Source organism: Arachis stenosperma, chromosome 2 (assembly GCF_014773155.1).
Source record: "Arachis stenosperma cultivar V10309 chromosome 2, arast.V10309.gnm1.PFL2, whole genome shotgun sequence".
Taxonomy (NCBI): domain Eukaryota; kingdom Viridiplantae; phylum Streptophyta; class Magnoliopsida; order Fabales; family Fabaceae; genus Arachis; species Arachis stenosperma.
Window position 1 is genome coordinate 75,946,390 of NC_080378.1, and position 25,650 is coordinate 75,972,039.

Consider the following 25,650-nt stretch of genomic DNA (forward strand, 5'->3'; position numbering starts at 1 on the left):
CATATTGCAGTTGGGGCAACTTGAAGATTTCTCTTATTTTGTCCAGATGAAAGTACATAACTTTCCCTCTGACCATGGTTCTGTAGGTATGGTAAGCGGTTCCAGTCATTCTCTGCTTATCTGTCAGCCACAGATTTGAGTAGAATTCCTGAACCATGTTCCTTCCAACCTTTGTCTCAGGATTGGTTAGAACTTCCCATCCTCTATTTCGAATTTGCTCTTGGATCCCCGGATATTCATCTTCTTTCAGATCAAATTTAACTTCCGGGATCACTGACCTCAGACCCATTATTTTGTGATAATGGTCTTCATGTTCTTTAGTTAAGAACTTCTCTTGATTCCAAAGATTCTTTGGATTATTCTCTTTCTTGCCTCTTAAATTGGTTTGTTTTCCCTTAGGAGCCATGATATTGATGAATCTTGGCTTAGTGATCACGGAAAAGCACACCAAACTTAGAGGTTTGCTTGTCCTCAAGCAAAAGAAAAGAGAGAAGAGAGGGGGAGGAAGAGGAAATTCGAATGGTGTGGTGTGATGAGGGAGCCAAACGTGTATTTATAAGGTGGGGAGGGGAGTTTTCGAAAAAAAGAGAGAAATTTGAAAGGATATTTGAGAAGATATGGAAAGAAATTGAGAAAAGAGTAAAATTTTTTGAACAATGTTTGTAATTGATTTGAAATAAATTTGAAGAATGGTTTTGGTTTTTGAAGATTTGAAAGTGAATGATGAATGATTGAAGTGTGATTTTGTAGAAAAGTATGGGTGAGAAAAGGAAAGTTTGAAAAAATTTGATTTGAAAACAAAATTGTGGTCCCCCCACCTTGCTGGCGTTAAACGCCCAGAATGGCACTCATTCTGGCGTTTAACGCCCATTTGCTGCCCTTTTTGGGCGTTTAACGCCTAGCCAGGTGCCCTGGCTGGCGTTAAACGCCAGAAATCCTTTGTCACTGGGCGTTTTTCCAAAACGCCCAGGATGCTGCACACCTGGCGTTAAACGCCCAGAATGGTGCCCATTCTGGCGTTTAACGCCCAAAATGGCACCATTCCTGGCGTTAAACGCCCAGAATGGTACCCATTCTGGCGTTTAACGCCCAAAATGCCCCTTACTGGCGTTTTTTCGCCAGTAAGCTCATTTTCTCTGCTTTTTGAGCTGAATCCTTCTGTAACTCTGTGAATTCCTTCATTTTTGATACTTGCCTCTGTAAGAACTAATCATATAACTTCCTAATGACTGGGTTGCCTCCCAGCAAGTGCTTCTTTACTGTCTTTAGCTGGACCTTTACTAAGAATCACTCAAGTCTCAGTTTTGAGCATTCCTGCTCAAAATTGCTCTCAAGATAATGCTTGATTCTCTGTCCATTAACAATGAACTTTTTGTCTGAATCAATATCTTGAAGCTCAACATATCCATATGGTGACACTCCTGTGATCACATACGGACCCCTCCACCGGGATTTGAGTTTTCCTAGAAACAATTTGAGCCTAGAGTTAAAGAGCAGAACTTTTTGTCCTGGCTCATAGACTCTGGTTGACAACTTCTTGTCATGCCATTTCTTTGCCTTTTCCTTATAAATTTTTGCATTTTCAAAGGCATTGAGTCTGAACTCCTCTAGCTCATTTAACTGGAGCAATCTTTTTTCACCAGCTAACTGAGCATCCATGTTTAGGAATCTGGTTGCCCAGTAGGCTTTATGTTCCAGTTCCACAGGCAAATGACAGGCCTTCCCATACACTAATTGGTATGGAGAAGTTCCTATAGGAGTCTTGAATGCTGTTCTGTATGCCCACAGAGCATCATCCAAGCTCTTTGCCCAATCCTTTCTTCGGGCTATCATAGTCCGTTCTAAGATTCTTTTTAGCTCTCTGTTAGAGACTTCAGCTTGCCCATTTGTCTGTGGATGATTCGCAGTTGCCACTTTATGGCTAATTCCATATCTAACCATAGCAGAGTATAGCTGTTTGTTGCAGAAATGAGAGCCCCCATCACTGATTAGTACTCTGGGAACACCAAATCTGCTGAAGATGTGTTTCTGGAGGAATTTTAGCACGGTCTTGGTATCATTAGTGGGTGTAGCAATTGCTTCTACCCACTTAGATACATAGTCCACCGCCACCAGAATGTAAGTGTTTGAGTATGATGGTGGGAATGGCCCCATGAAGTCAATTCCCCATACATCAAACAATTCTATCTCTAATATCCCTTGTTGAGGCATGGCATATCCGTGAGGCAGGTTACCAGCTCTTTGGCAACTGTCACAGTTATGCACAAACTCTCGGGAATCTTTATAGAGAGTAGGCCAGTAGAAGCCGCACTGGAGAACTTTAGTGGCTGTTCGCTCACTTCCAAAATGTCCTCCATACTGTGATCCATGGCAGTGCCATAGGATCCTTCGTGCTTCTTCTCTGGGTACACATCTGCGGATCACTCCGTCAGCACATCTCTTAAAGAGATATGGTTCATCCCAGAGGTAGTACTTGGCATCTGAAATTAATTTCTTTCTTTGCACTCTGCTGTACTCCTTGGGTATGAACCTCACAGCTTTATAGTTTGCAATATCTACGAACCATGGAGCTTCCTGAATGGCAAAGAGTTGCTCATCAGGGAAAGTCTCAGAAATCTCAGTAGATGGGAGGGACGCCCCAGCTACTGGTTCTATTCGGGACAGATGATCAGCTACTTAGTTCTCTGTCCCTTTTCTGTCTCTTATTTCTATATCAAACTCTTGCAGAAGTAACACCCATCTTATAAGCCTGGGTTTTGAATCCTGCTTTGTGAGTAAGTATTTAAGAGCAGCATGGTCAGTGTACACAATCACCTTTGATCCCACTAGGTAGGATCTAAACTTGTCAATGGCATAAACCACTGCAAGTAATTCTTTTTCTGTGGTCGTGTAATTCTTCTGTGCATCATTTAGAACACGGCTAGCATAGTAAATGACATGCAGAAGTTTGTTATGCCTCTGTCCCAACACTGCACCAATGGCATGATCGCTGGCATCACACATCAATTCAAATGGTAATGCCCAATCTGGTGCAGAGATGACTGGTGCTGTGACCATTTAGCTTTCAGGGTCTCAAATGCCTGCAGACACTGTGTGTCAAACACAAATGGTGTGTCAGCAGCTAGCAGGTTACTTAAAGGTTTTGCAATTTTCGAAAAATCCTTTATGAACCTTCTGTAAAATCCTGCATGCCCCAGAAAGCTTCTGATTGCCTTAACATTGGCAGGTGGTGGTAATTTCTCAATTACCTCTACCTTTGCCTTATCCACCTCTATTCCCCTGCTTGAAATTTTGTGCCCAAGGACAATTCCTTCAGTCACCATAAAGTGACATTTCTCCCAGTTTAAAACCAGGTTAGTCTCTTGGCACCTTTTCAAGACAAGTGCTAGGTGATTAAGACAGGAGCTAAATGAGTCTCCATATACTGAAAAGTCATCCATGAAGACTTCCAGAAATTTCTCTACCATATCTAAGAAGATAGAGAGCATGCACCTCTGAAAGGTTGCAGGTGCATTGCACAGACCAAAGGCATCCTTCTGTAGCAAACACGCCAGAAGGGCAAGTGAATGCTGTCTTCTCTTGGTCCTGAGGATCTACTGCAATTTGGTTGTAGCCTGAATAGCCATCCAAAAAGCAGTAATAATCATGGCCAGCTAGTCTTTCTAGCATTTGGTCTATGAATGGTAAAGGAAAATGATCCTTTCTGGTGGCTGTGTTGAGCCTTCTGTAATCAATACACATGCCCACCCTGTGACTGTCCTTGTGGGACCAGTTCATTTTTTTTCATTATGACCACTGTCATGCCTCCCTTTTTGGGAACAACTTAGACAGGGCTCACCCAGGGGCTATCAGAAATAGGATAATAATCCCAGCCTCTAGTAATTTAGTGACCTCTTTCTGCACACCACCTCCTTCATGGCTGGATTTAGCCTCCTCTGTGGTTGGACCACTGGTTTGGCATTATCCTCCAATAGGATCTTGTGCATGCATCTGGCTGGGCTAATGCCCTTAAGATCACTTATGGACCACCCAAGAGCTGTCTTGTGTGTCCTTAGCACTTGAATCAGTGCTTCCTCTTCCTGTGACTTTAAAGCAGAGCTTATAATCACTGGAAAAGTGTCACCCTCTCCCAGAAATGCATATTTCAGGGATGGTGGTAGTGGTTTGAGTTCAGGCTTAGGAGACTTATCCTCCTCCTGAGGAATTTTCGAAAATTCCTTTGCCTCCTCTGGTTCTTCTTGATCAGGTTGAGCATCTTTGAAGATGTCCTCAAGCTCTGATTCTAGGCTTTCAGCCATATTGATCTCTTCCACCAGAGAGTCAATAATGTCAGCGCCCATGCAGTCATTTGGTGTGTCTGGATGCTGCATAGCTTTTACAGCATTTAACTTGAACTCATCCTCATTGACTCTCAAGGTTACTTCCCCTTTTTGTACATCAATGAGAGTTCGTCCAGTTGCTAGAATGGTCTTCCTAGAATGAGAGTTGCACTCTTGTGCTCCTCTATTTCCAGCACCACAAAGTCAGTTGGAAAGGCAATGGCCCAACCTTGACAATCATATCCTCTATTATGCCTGATGGATGTTTAATGGACCCATCAGCAAGTTGGAGCATATCCTGGTTGGTTTGACTTCTCCAGTCAACCCAAGCTTTTCTGATAGTGGATGCAGGTATTAAATTGATGCTTGCTCCAAGATCATATAGGGCTGTCTTGGTGCAAGTGCCTTCTAATGTGCATGGTATCAGAAAGCTTCCAGGATCTTGAAGCTTTTCTGGTAAGCTTTTTAGAATGACTGCACTGCATTCTTCAGTGAGAAACACTTTTTCAGTTTCTCTCCAATCCTTCTTATGACTTAAGATTTCCTTCATGAACTTAGCATAAGAAGGTATTTGCTCAAGTGCCTCTGCAAACGGAATCTTTATTTCAAGAGTCCTTAGATAGTCTGCAAAGCGGGCAAATTGCTTATCCTGTTCCGCTTTGCAGAGTTTCTGAGGATAAGGCATCTTGGCTTGATATTCTTCAACCTTAGATGCTGCAGGTTTATTCCTTACAGAAGTGGTTGAAGAAGCCTTTTTAGAGGGATTACTGTCAGCACTCTCAGGTGTCTGATCTTCCCTTGGCGTTCGAACGCCAGGAATGGGTGAAGTTTGGGCGTTAAACGCCAACTTCTCTCCCTTTTCTGGCGTTTGAACGCCAGAACTGGGCAAGGAATGGGCGTTTAACGCCAACTTTCCTTCCCTTTCTGGCGTTTGAACGCCAATGACATTCCTCTCTGGGCTCTTACTGTCCTCAGAGGGATTTTGAACAGTGGTTTGGTTATCCTCTGTCAATTGCTCCCTGTTTGGCTTTTTGCTCTTTTGAGCAGTGGTATTCAGTGTCTTCCCACTCCTTAGTTGAACTGCTTGACACTCCTCTGTTATCTGTTTAGATATTTGCTGTTTTGCCTGATTCAACTGTAGTTCTATGCTCTTGTTAGCAACTTTAGTTTCATAGAGCATCTCTTTAAATTCTGCTAACTGTTCTGTCATCAGGAGCAATTGTTGATTAAGCTCAATTATCTGTTCTTGAGGATTAGGGTCAGTGACTACTGCCATGACTTCCTCTTTTGGGGAGAACTCATTGCTAGAGTACAAATATTGGTTTCTAGCAACAGTGTCTATAAGCTCTTGAGCTTCTTCAATTGTCTTCCTCATGTGTATAGATCCACCAGCTGAGTGGTCTAAAGACATCTGAGCTTTTTCTGTAAGCCCATAGTAGAAGATGTCTAACTGTACCCACTCTGAAAACATTTCAGAGGGGCATTTTCTAAGCATACCTCTATACCTCTCCCAGGCATTATAAAGGGATTCATTATCCTCTTGTTTAAAGCCTTGGATGTCCAGCCTTAGCTGTGTCATCCTCTTTGGAGGGTAAAAATGATTCAGAAATTTGTCTGACAACTGTTTCCATGTCTTTATGCTTGCTGTAGGTTGGTTATTCAACCACCTTTTAGCTTGATCTTTTACAGCAAATGGAAACAATAATAGTCTGTAGACATCCTGATCCACCTCTTTATCATGTACTGTGTCAGCAATTTGTAAGAACTGTGCCAGAAACTCAGTAGGTTCTTCCTGTGGAAGACCGGAATACTGGCAATTTTGCTGCACTATGATAATGAGTTGAGGATTTAGCTCAAACCTGCTTGCTTTGATGGGAGGTGTGCAGATGCTACTCCCAAATGCAGCTGTAATGGGGTTAGCATATGACCCCAGAGTCCTTTTGGACTGATTAATTCCACTTAAGTCCATAATGGACAAAAGGGAAATGATAATGATTGCAAAGAGATAAATTTTGTTTATTTATTTATTTTTTTGAAATAACCGAAAAAAAATTAAAATAAAATAAAATAAAACAAAAGGAAAATAAAATAAAAAAAATTCGAAAATCAAAAGGAAAATGAGATCAAAGCAAATTGAGAACTGAATCAATTAGTAAAAAAAAGATTTTGAAAACAGCAATTAAAAAGATATGATTGAAAAATTTTTATGAAAAAGATTTGATTTTTGAAAAGAGGAAAGAGAAAAACACAAAAAGACACCAAACTTAAAATTTTTAGAAAATCAAACACTAATTTTCGAAAATTTTTAAAGGAAAAACACAAAGAGGACACCAAACTTAGAATTTTTATGAATCAAAAAGGGACTAAGAACATGCAAAAACGAAAATTAAGAGAAAAACACAGAAAGACACCAAACTTAAAATATGAAACTAGACTCAACTAAAAGACTCTAAACCAACAAAAATAAACAGTCCTAATCTAAGCAACAAGATAAGCCGTCAGTTGTCCAAACTCGAACAATCCCCGGCAACGGCGCCAAAAACTTGGTGCACGAAATTGCAATCACACTTTTTGCAATCCCGCACAACTAACCAGCAAGTGCACTGGGTCGTCCAAGTAATACCTTGCGTGAGCAAGGGTCGATCCCACGGAGATTGTCGGCTTGGAGCAAGCTATGGTTATCTTGTAAATCTTAGTCAGGATATCAGAAATTGTCAGGATTGATTGTAAACAGCAAAAGAACATGAAATGGTTACTTGTATTGCAGTAATGGAGAATAGGCTGGGGTTTTGGAGATGCTCCATCTTCTGAATCTTTGCTTTCCTACTGTCTTCTTCATCAAACACGCAAGGCTCCTTCCATGGCAAGCTGTATGTAGGGTTTCACCGTTGTCAGTGGCTACCTCCCATCCTCTCAGTGAAATGTTCCTATGCTCTGTCACAGCATGGCTAATCATCTGTCGGTTCTCGGTCAGGCCGGAATAGAATCCATTGATTCTTTTGCGTCTGTCACTAACGCCCTGCCTGCTAGGAGTTTGAAGCACGTCACAGTCATTCAGTCATTGAATCCTACTCAGAATACCACAGACAAGGTTTAGACCTTCCGGATTCTCTTGAATGCCGCCATCAGTTCTAGCTTATACCACGAAGATTCCGATTAAAGAATCCAAGAGATAACTACTCAATCTAAGGTAGAACGGAGGTGGTTGTCAGGCACACGTTCATAGTTGAGAATGATGATGATTGTCACAGATCATCACATTCATCCGGATTAAGAACAAGTGTTATCTTAGAATGGAAGCAAGCATGATTGAATAAGAAACAGTAGTAATTGCATTAATCCATCAAGACACAGCAGAGCTCCTCACCCCCAACCATGGGGTTTAGAGACTCATACTGTGGAAGGTACACAAAGAAATGTGTAAAGTGTCATGAGGTACAGGAACAATGTCAAAAGGTCCTATTAATAGTAAACTAGTATCCTAAGGTTTACAGAAATGAGTAAATGACAGAAAAATCCACTTCCGGGCCCACTTGGTGTGTGCTTGGGCTGAGCAATGAAGCATTTTCGTGTAGAGACCTTTTCTGGAGTTAAACGCCAGCTTTCATGCCAGTTTGGGCGTTTAACTCCAAGTTTTATGCCAGTTCCGGCGTTTAACGCTGGAATTTCTGAGGCCGAATTACTACGCCGATTTGGGCCATCAAATCTTAGGCAAAGTATGGACTATCATATATTGCTGGAAAGCCCAGGATGTCTACTTTCCAACGCCGTTGAGAGCGCGCCAATTGGGCTTTTGTAGCTCCAGAAAATCCACTTTGAGTGCAGGGAGGTCAGAATCCAACAACATCTGCAGTCCTTTTCAGTCTCTGAATCAGATTTTTGCTCAGAACCTTCAATTTCAGTCAGAAAATACCTGAAATCACAGAAAAACACACGAACTCATAGTAAAGTCCAGAAAAGTGAATTTTAACTAAAAACTAATAAAAATATACTAAAAACTAACTAAAAGATACTAAAAACATACTAAAAACAATGCCAAAAAGCGTATAAATTATCCGCTCATCATTAGTCTCTTGGCATCTCTTTAGAACAAGTGCTAAATGGTTAAGGCAGGAGCTGAATGAATCTCCAAACACTGAAAAGTCATCCATGAAGACTTCCAGGAATTTTTCCACCATATCAGAGAAAATTGAGAGCATGCACCTCTGAAAGGTTGCAGGTGCATTGCACAGGCCAAATGGCATCCTTCTGTATGCAAATACTCCAGATGGGCATGTGAACGCCGTTTTCTCCTGATCCTGGGGATCTACTGCAATTTGATTATAACCTGAATATCCATCCAGGAAGCAGTAGTATTCATGACCTGCTAGTCTTTCTAGCATCTGGTATATGAATGGTAAAGGAAAATGATCCTTTCTGGTGGCTGTATTGAGCCTTCTGTAATCAATACACATACGCCACCCAGTAACTGTTCTTGTAGGAACCAGTTCATTTTTTTCATTATGAACCACTGTCATGCCACCTTTCTTAGGGACGACTTGGACAGGGCTCACCCAGGGGCTGTCAGAAATAGGATAAATAATCCCAGCCTCTAGTAATTTAGTGACCTCTTTCTGCACCACTTCTTTCATGGCTGGGTTCAGCCGCCTTTGTGGTTGGACCATTGGCTTGGCGTCACCCTCCAGTAAGATCTTGTGCATGCATCTAGCTGGGCTAATGCCCTTGAGATCACTGATGGACCACCCAAGAGCTGTCTTGTGTGTCCTTAGCACTTGAATTAGTGCTTCCTCTTCGTGTGGCTCTAAGGTAGAGCTTATGATTATAGGAAAGGTATCACCTTCTCCCAAGAATGCATATTTTAGGGAAGGTGGTAATGGTTTGAGCTCGGGTTTAGGAGGTTTCTCCTCTTCCTGAGGGATTTTCAGAGGTTCTACTATTTTCTCTGACTCCTCCAAATCAGGCTGGACGTCTCTAAAGATGTCCTCTAGCTCTGATTCAAGACTCTCAGCCATATTGACCTCTCTTACCAGAGAGTCAATAATATCAACACTCATGCAGTCATTTGGGGTGTCTGGATGTTGCATGGCTTTGACAACATTCAACTTGAACTCCTCCTCATTGACTCTCAAGGTTACTTCCCCTTTTTGGACATCAATGAGGGTTCGGCCAGTTGCTAGGAAAGGTCTTCCTAGAATGAGAATTGCACTCTTGTGCTCCTCCATTTCCAACACCACAAAGTCAGTAGGAAAGGTAAATGGCCCAACCTTGACAATCATGTCCTCAATCACACCTAATGGGTATTTAATGGAGCCATCAGCAAGTTGAAGACATATCCTGGTTGGTTTGATTTCTTCAGTTAAACCAAGCTTTCTGATAGTAGATGCAGGTATTAGGTTGATACTTGCCCCAAGATCACATAAAGCTTGCTTGGTGCAAGTGCCCTCTAATGTGCATGGTATCATAAAGCTCCCAGGATCTTTAAGCTTCTCAGGTAAGCTTTTCAGAATGACTGCACTGCATTCTTCAGTGAGGTAAACTTTTTCAGTTTCCCTCCAATCCTTCTTATGGCTTAAGATCTCTTTCATGAACTTAGCATAAGAGGGTATTTGCTCAAGTGCTTCTGCAAACGGAATCTTTATTTCAAGAGTCCTGAGATAGTCTGCAAAGCGAGCAAATTGCTTATCCTGTTCCGCTTGGCGGAGTTTTTGAGGATAAGGCATTTTGGCTTTGTATTCCTCAACCTTAGTTGCTGCAGGTTTATTACCTACAGAAGTGGGTTGGGAAGCCTTTTTAGAAGGGTTGTTATCATCACTTATATGTGACTGATTCCCCACTGGCAATTGAATGCCAGTGGTGGGAGCTGGAGTGGCGTTAGACGCCACTTCCTTGTTTGTCACTGGCGTTTGAATGCCAGAACCATGCTCCCTTTGGGCGTTCAACGCCGGATTCATGCTTGTTTCTGGCGTTGAACGCCAGTAATGAGCATGGTTTGGGCGTTCAGCGCCAGCTTTATTCCTCTCTGGGCTCTGACTGTCCTCAGAGGGATTTTGAGTATCCACCTGTTCATTTCTTGGTTTCCTGCTGCTTTGAAGTGAGGTATTTAATGTTTTCCCACTTCTTAATTGAACTGCCTGGCATTCTTCTGTTATTTGTTTTGACAGTTACTTTTCTGTCTGCTTTAATTGTACTTCCATGTTTCTGTTAGCCATTCTTGTTTCCTGTAATATTTCCTTGAATTCGGCTAGCTGTTGAGTTAGAAAGTCTAATTGCTGATTGAATTCATTAGCCTGATCCACCGGACTGAGTTCAGCAGTTACTGTTTTAGCTTCTTCTTTCATGGAAGATTCACTGCTTAGGTACAGATGCTGATTTCTGGCAACTGTGTCAATAAGCTCTTGAGCTTCTTCAATTGTTTTTCTCATATGTATAGATCCACCAGCTGAGTGGTCTAGAGAAATCTGAGCTTTTTCTGTAAGCCCATAGTAGAAAATGTCTAATTGCACCCATTCTGAAAACATTTCAGAGGGGCATTTTCTTAGCATCTCTCTGTATCTCTCCCAGGCATCATAAAGAGATTCATTATCCCCTTGTTTGAAGTCTTGGATGCTTAGCCTTAGCTGTGTCATCCGTTTTGGAGGGAAATAGTGATTCAGGAATTTTTCTGACCGCTGCTTCCATGTTTTTATGCTGTTCTTAGGCTGGTTATTTAACCACCTCTTAGCTTGATCTTTTACAGCAAATGGAAACAGTAATAATCTGTAGACATCCTGATCCACTTCCTTATCATGTACTGTGTCAGCAATTTGCAAAAATTGTGCCAGAAACTCTATAGGTTCTTCATGTGGAAGACCAGAATACTGACAGTTTTGCTGCACCATGATAATGAGCTGAGGATTCAACTCAAAGCTACTAACTCCAATGGAGGGTATACAGATACTACTCCCATATGAAGCAATAGTGGGGTTAGCATATGACCCCAGAGTTCTCTTGGCTTGTCCATTCATACTTACTTCCATGTTGGAATAAAAGAGATGGTATATAGGTTGATATTATTTATTTTATAAAAATTAATTTTTATAAAATAAAATAAAATCGAAATAAATAAAAGAAAGTGGGAATATTTTGAAATTGAAAATTGAATTTTTATATAAAATTTTCGAAAAATGTAGTTCAAAATTAGTTAGAAAATAAAGTTTTTTTTTTTGAATTTTGAATTTATGATGAAAGAGAAAAACACAAAAGACACAAGACTTAAAATTTTTAGATCTAATGCTCCTTATTTTCGAAAATTTTTGGAGGGAAAACACCAAGGAACACCAAACTTAAAAATTTTAAGATCAAGACACAAGAATAACTCAAGAACACCTTGAAGATTCACAAGAACACCAAGAACAAAAGAAAGAACACCAAACTTAAAATTTTTAGAAAATCAAAATAAATTTTCGAAATTTATGAAAAGATTAACACGAAAACACCAAACTTAAAGTTTGGTACAAGATTAAATCAAAGAAAAATTATTTTTGAAAAAGATTTTCAAAAGTATTGGTGCTCCCTTATCAAGAATATAAACCAATATTCTACCCAAATGGGCAGAAAAGGTAACAATTGTTCTGAATGGGTATATTCTTTTTGGAAGACTAATGCTTTGGATTAGTATAAGAAAAACAAGAAAAGACACAGAACAAGAGAAATTAAAGATCAATCAAGAAAAATAAACAAGAACAACTTGAAGATCAAGGAAGAACCAAGAACACTAACACGAAAATTTTAAAGAAAATATAAAATATGCAATTAACACCAAACTTAGAATAAGACACTAAACTCACAAAAAATTAACAATTAATTAAGAAAAATAATATTTTTGAAAAGAAATTTTTGAAAAGAACTATCCTATCAAAATTTAATGACTCTATAACAACAAAAATAAATTATTCCTAATCTAAGAAATAAAATAAGCCTTCAGTTGTTCAAACTCAACAATCCCCGGCAACGGCGCCAAAAACTTGGTGCACGAATTTGTGATTCGCACAACTAACCAGCAAGTGCACTGGGTCGTCCAAGTAATACCTTACGTGAGTAAGGGTCGATCCCACGGAGATTATTGGCTTGAAGCAATCAATGTTTATTTTATTAATCTTTGTCAAGAGGCCAATAGGATTAAAAGTGAAATTACCAGATTTGATTATAAAAATAAAAGAGAATAACAGTGTTACTTGTTGTGCAGTAATGAGAAACATGTTGGAGTTTTGGAGATGCTTTGTCCTTTGAATTTCTACTTTTCCTTGAAATCCTCTTCCCACACGCAAGGTTCCTTCCATGGCAAGCTCTATGTAGGGTGTCACCGTTGTCAATGGCTACCTCCCATCCTCTCAGTGAAAACGTTCCTATGCTCTGTCACAGCACGGCTAATCATCTGTCGGTTCTCAATCAGGTTGGAATAGAATCCATTGATTCTTTTGCGTCTGTCACTAACGCCCAGCCTTCAGGAGTTTGAAGCTCGTCACAGTCATTCAATCCCAGAATCCTACTCGGAATACCACAGACAAGGTTTAGACTTTCCGGATTCTCATGAATGCCGCCATCAATCCGGCTTATACCACGAAGATTCTGATTAAGGAATCTAAGAGATACTCATTCAATCTGATGTAGAACGGAGGTGGTTGTCAGGCACACGTTCATGGATTGAGAAAGGTGATGAGTGTTACGAATCATCACCTTCTCCATAATTAAGCACGAATGAACATCTTAGATAAGAACAAGCGTGTTTGAATGGAAAACAAAGGAATTGTATTAAATCATCGAGACGCCGCAGAGCTCCTCACCCCCAACAATGGAGTTTAGAGACTCATGCCGTCAAAAAGTATGTAATTCAGATCTGAAAATGTCATGAGGTCCAAGATAAGTCTCTAAAAGTTGTTTAAATAGTAAACTAGTAGCCTAGGTTTACAGAAAATGAGTAAACTAAGATAATTGGTGCAGAAATCCACTTCTGGGGCCCACTTGGTGTGTGCTGGGGCTGAGGCTAAAGCTATCCACGAGTAGAGGCCTTTCTTGGAGTTAAACTCCAAGTTATGACGTGTTTTGGGCGTTCAACTCCGGATCATGACGTTTTTCTGGCGTTTAACTCTAGACAGCAGCATGTACTTGGCGTTCAACGCCAAGTTACGTCGTCTATTCTCGCGCAAAGTATGGACTATTATATATTGCTGGAAAGCCCTAGATGTCTACTTTCCAACGCCGTTGAGAGCGCGCCAATTGGACTCCTGTAGCTCCAGAAAAGCCATTTCGAGTGCAGGGAGGTCAGGATCCAACAGCATCAGCAGTCCTTTTTCAGCCTAAGTCAGATTTCTGCTCAGCTTCCTCAATTTCAGCCAGAAAATACCTGAAATCACAGAAAAATACACACACTCATAGTAAAGTCCAGAAATATGATTTTTGCTTAAAAACTAATAAAATTCTATTAAAAACTAATTAAAACATACTAGAATCTACATGAAATTACCCCCAAAAAGCGTATAAAATATCCGCTCATCAGCTACTGATCGAAACATAGGAGAGTATGGGTGTGTTTTGTTTTAGGTTCTGTATGTGTGTGTATATGGGAAGGGGATGGCGGTGAGGCAGTGGCTAGGTTCGGTTAGGATTAGTGAGTTCCAATTTGAGGATTTAGGTTTAAAATTAGGGTTTTGATTTGGGAATTAGGGTTTGGATAGAGTATTAATTTAAAACAAAATTTAATCCAATAATAATATCTATAAAAATACTATTTAATTATCAACTTAAAATTTATTTTCAAATAAATACTCTAATTCAATAATTAGATATAATAAAAATCAATTTTCTTTATAATCATAAAATAAAGCTAAAAATCTAATTATTCAACTTAAAGGATATAAAATTCTTATTATTATTTAATTACTAAAATTTTAAATCTTAAATAAGAAATTGCTTAATTTATATATAAAATCTCTTAAAATATAATCTTAATTAACTATAATAAATAAAAAATAATTTATTGTATGATTTTTAAAAATTTGGAGTAACACATTTTGTCCCTTTTTATTTTTGTCACAAGTTCCATTTAATTATCTCCCCATTTAATACTTAATATAATAATCATAAAATAATTAAGTCAATATAATCCAACACAATTTATAATATATTTATTAAAAAAAATAATATTTCAAAAGAAAAAATATAAAAAATATCTTTCAACATAATAACATAACATAATTTTTTTAGGTAAAACTATGTGACATTGTGATGTACTTGAGAGGCAGAGAAAGTGAGTTAGAGGGAGAGAGATGTGAAATCGAAGATGAGAATGAGTCTGGAAGAAAGAAAAATAATTTGAATTGGAGGCATGAATTATGGCTACTAAATTTAAGAAATAGATTTATGTATATATAAATTAGGATAAATCAGTCATTTTATATTCGCATGGATTTAACGGTTCCCTTGGAGCATGTATCTATATCCCATCCATGTCTATTTATCCGCATAGACGGATCCCCACCCGTGAGATTTCATGGGTCCTTCTAGTCCTAAATCATGAATAATCCCTGCAAATACCTTTTTCAATTGATTTTTTCATCATCCCTATTGCTAGCATTTGTTTCTTTGTGACATATAGCTACTCCAACCATTTAGTAAATTCTTAGATAACCAAAGTTTAGGTTATATCATTTTCATAAATTCACATGTATCCTTGTTATAACAATATTAATTGAAGATAAATGGTTAAACACTAAATGAGTCACATTTTATATATATAACAATAACTAATATTACATATTATAACTGTGAAATCATAATATTTTAAAAAATGATGTATGTAACACCCTACCATACGGAGTCTTATGCTTAAGTCATAATTCAGAGATGGCAAAGTATTACGACCTCTAAAATAAAAATTTAGTAAGTATAGTAGTATGAATGATTGATTATAACTAGGAGCCTTTGTAGAAAAAGGGGTAAACAAAAATCGCAACTCGAAAGCGCAACACTCCGATCGATAACGTAACGAACAAGGATAACCAACGCGAGATTATATATATACAAAGGAGTGTCAAAAACAGGAATATCAAGACTCAAAATCCGGCTACGAAGATAACCGGTCCGAGCATATAGCAATATATACATATGATAAAATAAGGAAAACCCCAAAGGAAACCCAAAGGGACACAAATACAGAAATCTATTCTCCAAAATCTCCCATAAGAGGAGTCATCACAGTTTGTATTATTTAATGGAGATAAAAGTATCTAAGCAAAACATATAAACTAAAACAGAGTCCCCAAGAACAAAGGATCTTCACTAATCCAGAAGTCTCCAGCAGGCCTCAGTGAGAAACCTCACGTCCTGCATTTGAAAATCACAAAATCCGCATGGGTGAAAACCAGAGGTCCCCAGCATGGTAACAGCTTCCACATATATAATACATAATAATAGAGCGAAGCCAAAGATAATCCTAGAACTTCCTCCAGATAATATCAAAGCTTATAAACAAGCTAAACCATATGTGGCGATGGACTAAAGATTCTTCAGTCTAACTAATACTTCCCTTTCCAATTCCTTCACACCTCCCAACCACCAGCAGGAGTATAATGTAGCAAACGTAGTTATATCAGACAAGAAATAATCAAATAGGAACAAATAAGGCATTTAGACAATTAGCAAATAATATGCAGTCAAATAGGCAATCTCAAACAATTCATATAGTATGCATATGATGAATGCCTGTCCCTAGTGGCTGATGATATCATTTGTCGATTATAGAGCCAACCCGACAAGTCCTGGTAGCTAACCATTGGACTGTTCCTCTGTCGCGCATCCCCAACTCGAGTTATACTCATCATAAACTTGATCATAATCATGATCTATATCCATCACCTTCACCGGTGAATATTTACGGGGACGAGCTCATCCAGGGCTTTCACAGTGCCCGGCCACCCTAACGACATAGGGTCAAAAGAGCTTCGAGTCTCAACCTGGAGCACGTGGTGGCTAGCCACTGCTTCCTTCCAGGGAAACTCTCATCTCCAACAGTGGAAGTGCAACATACACAATTCATTCAACAGCATATATACATTTATACATAGCCATAATCATGGCTCCGCCGTAACACGGCAATGATCTAGCCATCCGGCTCACGGTTAAATCCATAACCAGTCATCCGGCTCACGGTTAAATCCATAACCAGCCATCTCATTAACAATTACGGCCTTTCGGCCCATGGCATAACAAGCACTTCCACCGCCATCCTCCGCCTCTCACATAATCATCTTTGATCCTCATTGATCATTCATTTTTCCCTTGCTTCACTCGCAAGTTACCACATTCTCTAGCTCCTTTTCTCATTGCTAGGCATATCATAATGATTTAAGACATAAGTAGTGAGATCGGAGGCATAGAAGTATGAGATTTGGCTTTTAAAACTCAAAAATCAACTTTGGGATGAAAACAGGGCCCCGCGTACGCGCACTCCACGCGCACGCGTGGATGGCCACAAAACTCATCGACGCGTATGCATCATACACGCTAACGCGTGGATTGAAAAATAGCCAAGCCCGCCACGCGTACGCGTGGGTGCTCTCGTGCCCCAGGCACAAATCTGGCACAGTTCTAGCACAACTTTCTGGAAAATGGCTAGGCATTGGGTGCAGCACATCGGCGCGCCCGCGCACACCATGCGCACGTGTGGATGGCGTTTTCTGAAAGAACGGCGCGTACGCGCCAAGTGCGCCTGAGGGGTCATTATGCTAAAATTTTTCTAAGTTAAAAGCTGCAGAATTCACAGATTCAACCCCCATCTTCCAACAGACATAATTTTCTCATTTTAAATCGTTTTTCACCCGTTCTTCGAAGGGCATGGACATCCCAGATCCAATTTCATTTCTAAACAGATTTGGCACAAAACAGAGATCTGTAGTCCAAGTTATGTCCTGTCAAAGTATGCCCAAAAACCATGTTTTTCATACAAAACCACAAAGTGCCATTTTCAAAACAAGCCATTTTCAACTCTTTTCAAAATCAATCAAAACATGCCAATTTCATCCCTTTTCTTTGAAATCAATTAAAATGTATCAAATTCAACATCAAGTCTCCTCAACTCACACATTGACACTTTACCACAATTCACCAAACTCACTATCCCATCATTTTAACCCACTTCACCCAAGTGGCTCAAACTCAAACACATTAACATATCATATACTCTTCTTCATGCCAATTTTCAACAATACCAATTCCAATAAATCATCATTATACACAATCAATATCATACTCACCATCAACATGGTTCCACCCACAATTCAACCATAATCAATCATCAAGCATATATCACATCATGCATATTTCTCAGACATCATACCATTAAGGCATCAATAATCATAATCACATATATGACCACATCATATATATCAACCATTCAACAACATCAACAATTCAATGCCTATCTTAGGGCCTCTAGCCTAAGTATTTCCTACCACATTACATATTAGATACAGGAAACTGAGACCATACCTTAGCCGATTTCCCAAGCTCAACCGGAGCACTTCCAAACCACTTTTTCTCAAGCTCTCAAGGCCTCAACACCTCCAAGAACAGATTTTTCACCACCAAACCCTTTTCAAGCTTTTCAATATCACCAATCAAGCTCCAATATTCACACATACACAACCTAAGCCACAATCATCATACCCATACACAACATCTCAATACCCAAACATCATAGAACAACAAATTACACTAGGGTTGAGAATCATACCACACCCAAGGTCCAAGGAAACAAGATTAACCTTCTCCTTCAAGAGAGTTTGGTCCTATAACATCAAAGAGCCCAAAATCTCAATATTTTTGCTCATGAAACTCGAAATCAAAGCTGGAAAATCGAAGAGCAAAACGTGGCTTACCTCAAGATTGAATGTATGGGTTTTGTAGAGCTCTCCGCGGTGAACGCGTGGCCACAAACGGTGCGGTAATCAGAGCTCTAGATCAAAAGTTATGGTGGTTTGAAGATCAAATGAGAGAAAGAACTTGAGATAGTGTTCTTCCCTCCATGGCCTCCATTTCAACGTGAAAGAGAGTGTTGTGAGGAGAGAGAGTGCTGAAAACTAGGGTTTTGGTTTAGTTTAGTTGGGCCAAGGGCCCACTTTGGGTCCGGTTGGCCCGGTTTGGCCCGTTCGGTCTAATCTTGGTCCGAATTCTATAAAATTGGTACCAAAATTCTCGTCTCAATCTCCTCTATCACATTTAGCCATAAAAATCACATTTTTGGCTTTCTAGAATAAATTCTCATTTATGGGTTAATTAGCCGTTAATTAACCAGATTTTTACATTCTACCCACCTAATTGGGAATTTTGCCCACAAAATTCAAATGTAATTACCTGAGAATAAGTGCGGATAATTCGTTCGCATCTCCGACTCAAGTTCCCAAGTGTGTTCCTCAACACCGCCTCGACTCCATGCCACTTTGACTAATGAAACCTCTTTTTCACGCAACCGTTTGATACTAGTATCATCAATTCTGACTGGAGCCACTAGAAGCGTCAAATCTTCCCTTAACTGAACCAACTCAGGTTCTAACACATGGCTAGCATCAGGAGTATACTTCCGAAGCTGCGACACATAAAACACGTCGTGCAGGTTCGAAAGATGAGGTGGTAGAGCCATCCGATACGCCACCGGTCCAACCCTCTCCAGGATTTGAAATGGACCAATGTATCGAGGATTCAACTTCTTTGCTTTAATCGCCCTACCTACTCCCGTGGTCGGAGTAACCTTAAGGAAGACATTGTCTCCTTCCTCAAATTCTAAGGGCTTTCGCCTCTGATTGGCGTAACTCTTTTGGCGACTCTGTGCCGTAAGCATCCTATCTCGGATTTTCTTGACTTGTTCAGTGGTTTCAGCTATCATCTCCGGCCTCAACAAGCCTTTCTCCCCAGCTTCATACCAACATAGCGGAGATTGACATTTCCTCCCATACAAGGCCTCATACGGAGCCATTCCGATGCTCGCATGATAACTATTATTGTATGCAAACTTCACTAATGGCATATACCGATCCCAACTCGCCGGTTGGTCCAAAACACAAGCTCTCAACATATACTCTAGTGTTTGGATCGGCCTCTCAGATTGACCATCTGTTTGAGGATGGTAAGTCGTGCTCAAGCTTAATCGGGTTCCAAAAGCTTTCTGAAATGCACCCCAAAACCTTGAAGTGAAACGAGGATCTCTATCAGAGATTATAGTAGCAGGTACACCATGAACTCTCACAATTTCCTTTATGTATAATCGTGCTAACTCCTTGGTGCGAGAAATTGTGAACAATACTTTTCACAACTTTCATAATCCCCGGTCATGAACTCCAAAAACTTGGTAGTTCAATTCCATGGCATTACACAACTTCGCACAACTAACCAGCAAGTGCACTGGGTCGTCCAAGTAATACCTTACGTGAGTAAGGGTCGATCCTACGGAGATTGTTAGTATGAAGCAAGCTATGGTCATCTTGTAAATCTTAGTCAGGCAAACTCAAATGGATATGGTGATGAACGAAAATAACATAAAAGATAAAGATAGAGATACTTATGTAATTCATTGGTAGGAACTTCAGATAAGCGCATGAAGATGCCTTCCCTTCTGTCTCTCTGCTTTCCTACTGTCTTCATCCAATCCTTCTTATTCCTTTCCATGGCAAGCTTGTTGATGAGCGGATAATTTGTACGCTTTTTGGCATTGTTTTTAGTATGTTTTTAGTATGATCTAGTTAGTTTTTAGTATATTTTTATTAGTTTTTAGTTAAAATTCACTTTTCTGGACTTTACTATGAGTTTGTGTGTTTTTCTGTGATTTCAGGTATTTTCTGGCTGAAATTGAGGGATCTGAGCAAAAATCTGATCCAGAGACTCAAAAGGACTGCAGATGCTGTTGGATTCTGACCTCCCTGCACTCGAAGTGGATTTTCTGGAGCTACAGAAGCCCAATTGGCGTGCTCTCAACGGCGTTGGAAAGTAGACATCCCGGGATTTCCAGCAGTATATGATAGTCCATACTTTGCCCAAGATTTGATGGCCCAAACCGGCGTTCAAAGTCACCTCAAGAAATTCCAGCGTTAAACGCCGGAACTGGCACCTAAATGGGAGTTAAACGCCCAAACTGGCATAAAAGCTGGCGTTTAACTCCAAGAGGAGTCTCTACACGAAAAATACTTCATTGCTCAGCCCAAGCACACACCAAGTGGGCCCGGAAGTGGATCTTTATGTCATTTACTCATCCTTGTACACCTTAGGCTACTAGTTTTCTATAAGTAGGACCTTGTACTATTGTATTTGACATCTTGGTAGCTATCTTTGAGTTTTATGCTATCTTAGATCATTTGGGAGGCTGGCCTCACGGCCATGCCTAGACCTTGTTCTTATGTATTTTCAACGGTGGAGTTTCTACACACCATAGATTAAGGTGTGGAGCTCTGCTGTACCTCGAGTATTAATGCAATTACTATTGTTCTTCTATTCAATTCCGCTTGTTCTTTGTCCAAGATATCACTTGTTCTTCAACTTGATGAATGTGATGATCCATGACACTCATCATCATTCTCACTCATGAACAAGGTGACTGACAACCACTCTTGTTCTACAAGCAATCAAAGCTCCAGTGAATATCTCTTGGATTCCTGATAACACGATGCATGGTTGATCGCCTGACAACCGAGTGCTCGCCTGACAAACGAGCCAGCCATTCCGTGAGATCAGAGTCTTCGTGGTATAGGCGAGAACTGATGGCAACATTCAAGAGAATCCGGAAGGTCTAACCTTGTCTGTGGTATTCTGAGTAGGATTCAATGATTGAATGACTGTGACGTGCTTCAAACTCCTGAAGGCGGGGCGTTAGTGACAGACGCAAAAGAATCACTGGATTCTATTCCGGCCTGATTGAGAACCGACAGATGGATAGGCGTGCCGTGACAGGGTGCGTTGAACATTTCCAATGAGAGGATGGGAGGTAGCCACTGACAACGGTGAAACCCTTGCATAAGCTTGCCATGGAAAGGAGTAAGAAGGATTGGATGAAGACAGTAGGAAAGCAGAGAGACGGAAGGGAAGGCATCTTCATACGCTTGTCTGAAGCTCTCACCAATGATATACATAAGTATCTCTATCTTTATCTTTATGCTTTATTCGTTTATCACTATACCCATTTGAGTCTGCCTGACTGAGATTTACAAGGTGACCATAGCTTGCTTCATACCAACAATCTCCGTGGGATCGACCCTTACTCACGTAAGGTATTACTTGGACGACCCAGTGCACTTGCTGGTTAGTTGTGCGAAGTTGTGTTTATGCCATGGTATTGAGCACCAAGTCTTTGGAGCCATTACCGGGGATTATTTGAATATGGACAAAGTAGTGATCACAATTTCGTGCACCAAGGTTTTGGCGCCGTTGCCGGGGATTGTTCGTGTATGGACAACTGACGGTTCATCTTGTTGCTTAGATTAGGTATTTTTTCTTCAGAATTCTTAAGAATGAATTCTAGTGTTTCATGATGATCTGTTGAAGTCTGGCTGGCTGAGAAGCCATGTCTAATCTTATTGGACCGAGGTTTCAACTGATCATCACAAGAGCTTGTTGATCTTTATCAATCTTGCTATTGGAGCAATGATCTGCTAAGGCTTGGCTGGCCATTGGCCATGTCTAGTGTTTTGGACCGAAACTTTCTTTGAAAGCTTGGCTGGCTGTGAAGCCATGTCTAATTCCTGGACCGGAGTCTTAGACTAGCATTGCAATGATTCCTGGAATCCAAACTAAGAATTCTGAAACCTTTATTTTCTATTTCCATATAATTTTCAAAAAAACACAAAAAAAAAATTTTTCAAAATCATAAAAACCAAAAAGATTTTATGTTTCTTGTTTGAGTCTAGTGTCTAATTTTAAGTTTGGTGTCTTGCATGCATTGTTATTTGATTCTTGTTGCATTTTGATTATAAAAAAAAATCCAAAAATATTTTTAATTTGTGTCTTTTCAAGTCAATAATACCAAGAATTGAAGATTCAGAACATACTGCAGAGGAATTACACAGAAAAAGCTGGGCGTTCAAAACGCCCAGTGAAGAAGGACAGACTGGCGTTTAAACGCCAGCCAGGGTACCTGGTTGGGCGTTTAACGCCCAAAAAGGGTGCATTTTGGGCGTTAAACGCCAGAATGGATACCATTCTGGGCGTTTAACGCCAGGATGGCAAAGGGGGAAGATTTTGTTTTCAAATCAATTTTTTTTTTCAAGTTTTCAAAGTTTTTCAAAATCAAATCTTTTTCAAATCATATCTTTTCAATCAAATGTTTTCAAAGTCAATTTCTTTCCTTTTTCAAAGATACTTACTAACAATTAATGATTTGATTGAACATCTCAAATTTGTTGCCTTTTCTGTTGAGAAAGGTTTAATGTTTGAATCATATCTTTTCTTGTTAGGCAAGTCACTAATTTTCAAAATCAAATCTTTTAAAAAAAAAATTGTTTTCAAAACATATCTTTTTAAATTGTTTTCAAATCATATTTTCTCAATCACATATTTTTAAAATCAATCATATCTTCTTAACCTCATCTTTTTCAAAATAGTTTTCAATCAAATCTTTTTGACTTCTAATTTCAAAATCTTTTTCAAAAATCACTTGATTTCTTTCCCACTCTTATTTTCGAAAATTAATTAGTGTTTTTCAAAATGTTTTCAAAATCTTTTACTTAATTTTCGAAAATTACTTCCCTCCTTTTCACATCCTTCTATTTATGGACTAACACTATTCCTTAATGTAAAATTCGAACTCCATCTTCTTTAATAAGTTCGAATTTTCTACTTCTGTCTTCTACTTTTCTTTTCCTCTGACACCTCAAGGAATCTCTATACTGTGACATAGAGGATTCCACATTTTGTTGTTCTCTTCTCTTTCATATGAGCAGGAGCAAAGACAAAAGCATTCTTGTTGAGGCTGACCCTGAACCTGAAAGGACCTTGAAGCGAAAGCTAAGAGAAGCTAAGGCTCAACTCTCTGTTGAGGACCTGACCGAATTCTTCAAGGAAGAAGAACCCATGGCAGCCGAAAACAACAACAATGCCAACAATGCAAGGAAGGTGCTGGGTGACTTTACTGCACCTACTCCTAATTTCTATGGGAGAAGCATCTCTCTCCCTGCCATTGGAGCAAACAACTTTGAGCTTAAGCCTCAGTTAGTTTCTCTAATGCAACAGAATTGCAAGTTCCATGGACTTCCAATGGAAGATCCTCATCAGTTTTTAGCTGAGTTCTTGCAAATCTGTGACACAGTCAAGACTAATAGGGTTGACCTTGAGGTCTATAGACTAATGCTATTCCCTTTTGCTGTAAGAGACAGAGCTAGAATATGGTTGGACTCACAACCTAAAGATAGCCTGGACTCTTGGGAAAAGCTAGTCAATGCCTTCTTGGCAAAGTTCTTTCCACCTCAAAAATGGAGTAAGCTTAGAGTGGAAGTCCAAACCTTTAGACAGAAGGATGGAGAATCCCTCTATGAAGCTTGGGAAAGATACAAACAATTAATCAGAAAATGTCCCTCAGACATGCTTTCTGAATGGAGCATCATAGGTATTTTCTATGATGGTCTCTCTGAACTATCCAAGATGTCTTTGGATAGCTCTGCTAGAGGATCTCTTCATCTGAAGAAGACGCCTACAGAGGCTCAGGAACTAATTGAGATAGTTGCAAATAACCAATTCATGTACACTTCTGAAAGGAATCCTGTGAACAATGGGACAAGTCAGAAGAAAGGAGTCCTTGAGATTGATGCTCTGAATGCCATATTGGCTCAGAATAAGATATTGACTCAACAAGTCAATTTGATTTCTCAAAGTCTGTCTGGAATACAAAATGCACCTGGCAGTACTAAGGATGCTTCACCTGAGGAAGAAGCTTATGATCCTGAGAACCCTTCAATGGAAGAGGTGAATTACCTAGGAGAACCCTATAGAAACACCTATAATTCTTCATGGAGAAATCACCCAAATTTCTCATGGAAGAATCAAGAGAAACCTCAACAAGGTTTCAACAACAATAATGGTGGAAGAAATAGGTTTAGCAATGGCAAGCCTTTTCCATTATCTTCTCAGCAACAGACAGAGAGTTCTAAGCAGAATACCTCTGACTTAGCAACCATGGTCTCTGATCTAATCAAAACCACTCAAAGTTTCATGACTGAAACAAGGTCCTCCATTAGGAATTTGGAGGCACAAGTGGGACAGCTGAGCAAGAAAGTTACTGAACTCCCTCCTAGTACTCTCCCAAGTAATACAGAAGAAAATCCAAAAGGAGAGTGCAAAGCCATAACCATGGCCGAATATGGAGAGGAAAGAGAGGAGGTGGACGCCACTGAGGAAGACCTCAATGAGCGTGCACCAACCTCCTCTGAGTTCCCCAATGAGGAACCATGGGAATCTGAGGCTCAAAATGAGACCATAGAGATTCCATTGGACTTACTTCTGCCTTTCATGAGCTCTGATGAGTATTCTTCCTCTGAAGAGGATGAGTATGTCACTGAAGAGCAAGTTACTAAATACCTTGGAGCAATCATGAAGCTAAATGACAAGTTATTTGGAAATGACTTGGGAAGATGAACCTCCCTTGCTCACCAAAGAACTGGATAACTTGTCTAGGCAGAAAATTACCTCAAAAGAGACAAGATCCTGGGAAGTTTCAATACCTTGTACCATAGGCACCATGACCTTCAAGAAGGCTCTGTGTGACTTAGGGTCAAGTGTAAACCTCATGCCCCTCTCTGTAATGGAGAAGCTAGGGATCTTTGAGGTGCAAGCTGCAAGAATCTCACTAGAAATGGCAGACAACTCAAGAAAACAAGCTCATGGACTTGTAGAGGATGTTTTGGTGAAAATTGAAGACCATTACATCCCTACTGATTTCATAGTCCTAGAGACTGGGAAGTGCATGGATGAATCCATCATCCTTGGCAGACCCTTCCTAGCCACAGCAAAGGCTGTGATTAATGTGATAGAGGTGAACTGCATTCAAGTGAATGAAAAAATCCTTGGTGTTTAAGGCTCAAGGATATCCCTCTGTCACCATGGAGAAGAAGCATGAAGAGCTTCTCTCAAATCAGAGACAAACAGAGCCCCCACAGTCAAACTCTAGTTTGGTGTTGGAGGCCACAACCAAACTCTAAGTTTGGTGTTGGGAGGCCACAACCAACTCTAAGTTTGGTGTTGACCCCACATTCAAACTCTAAGTTTGGTGTTGGGAGGTTCCCACATTGCTCTGAGTATCTGTGGGCTCCATGAGAGCCCTCTG

At 39.9% G+C, this 25,650-nt stretch overlaps 1 non-coding gene across 1 annotated transcript; it reads right to left on the bottom strand.

Annotated features, from left to right (window-relative positions):
* Positions 1-23,810: 23,810 nt before the first annotated feature.
* On the bottom strand, positions 23,811-23,918 carry LOC130964998 (small nucleolar RNA R71). The gene has a single exon (XR_009081058.1). It is a non-coding gene; the product is annotated as a small nucleolar RNA R71 (small nucleolar RNA).
* Between the last annotated feature and the right edge of the window lie 1,732 nt (positions 23,919-25,650).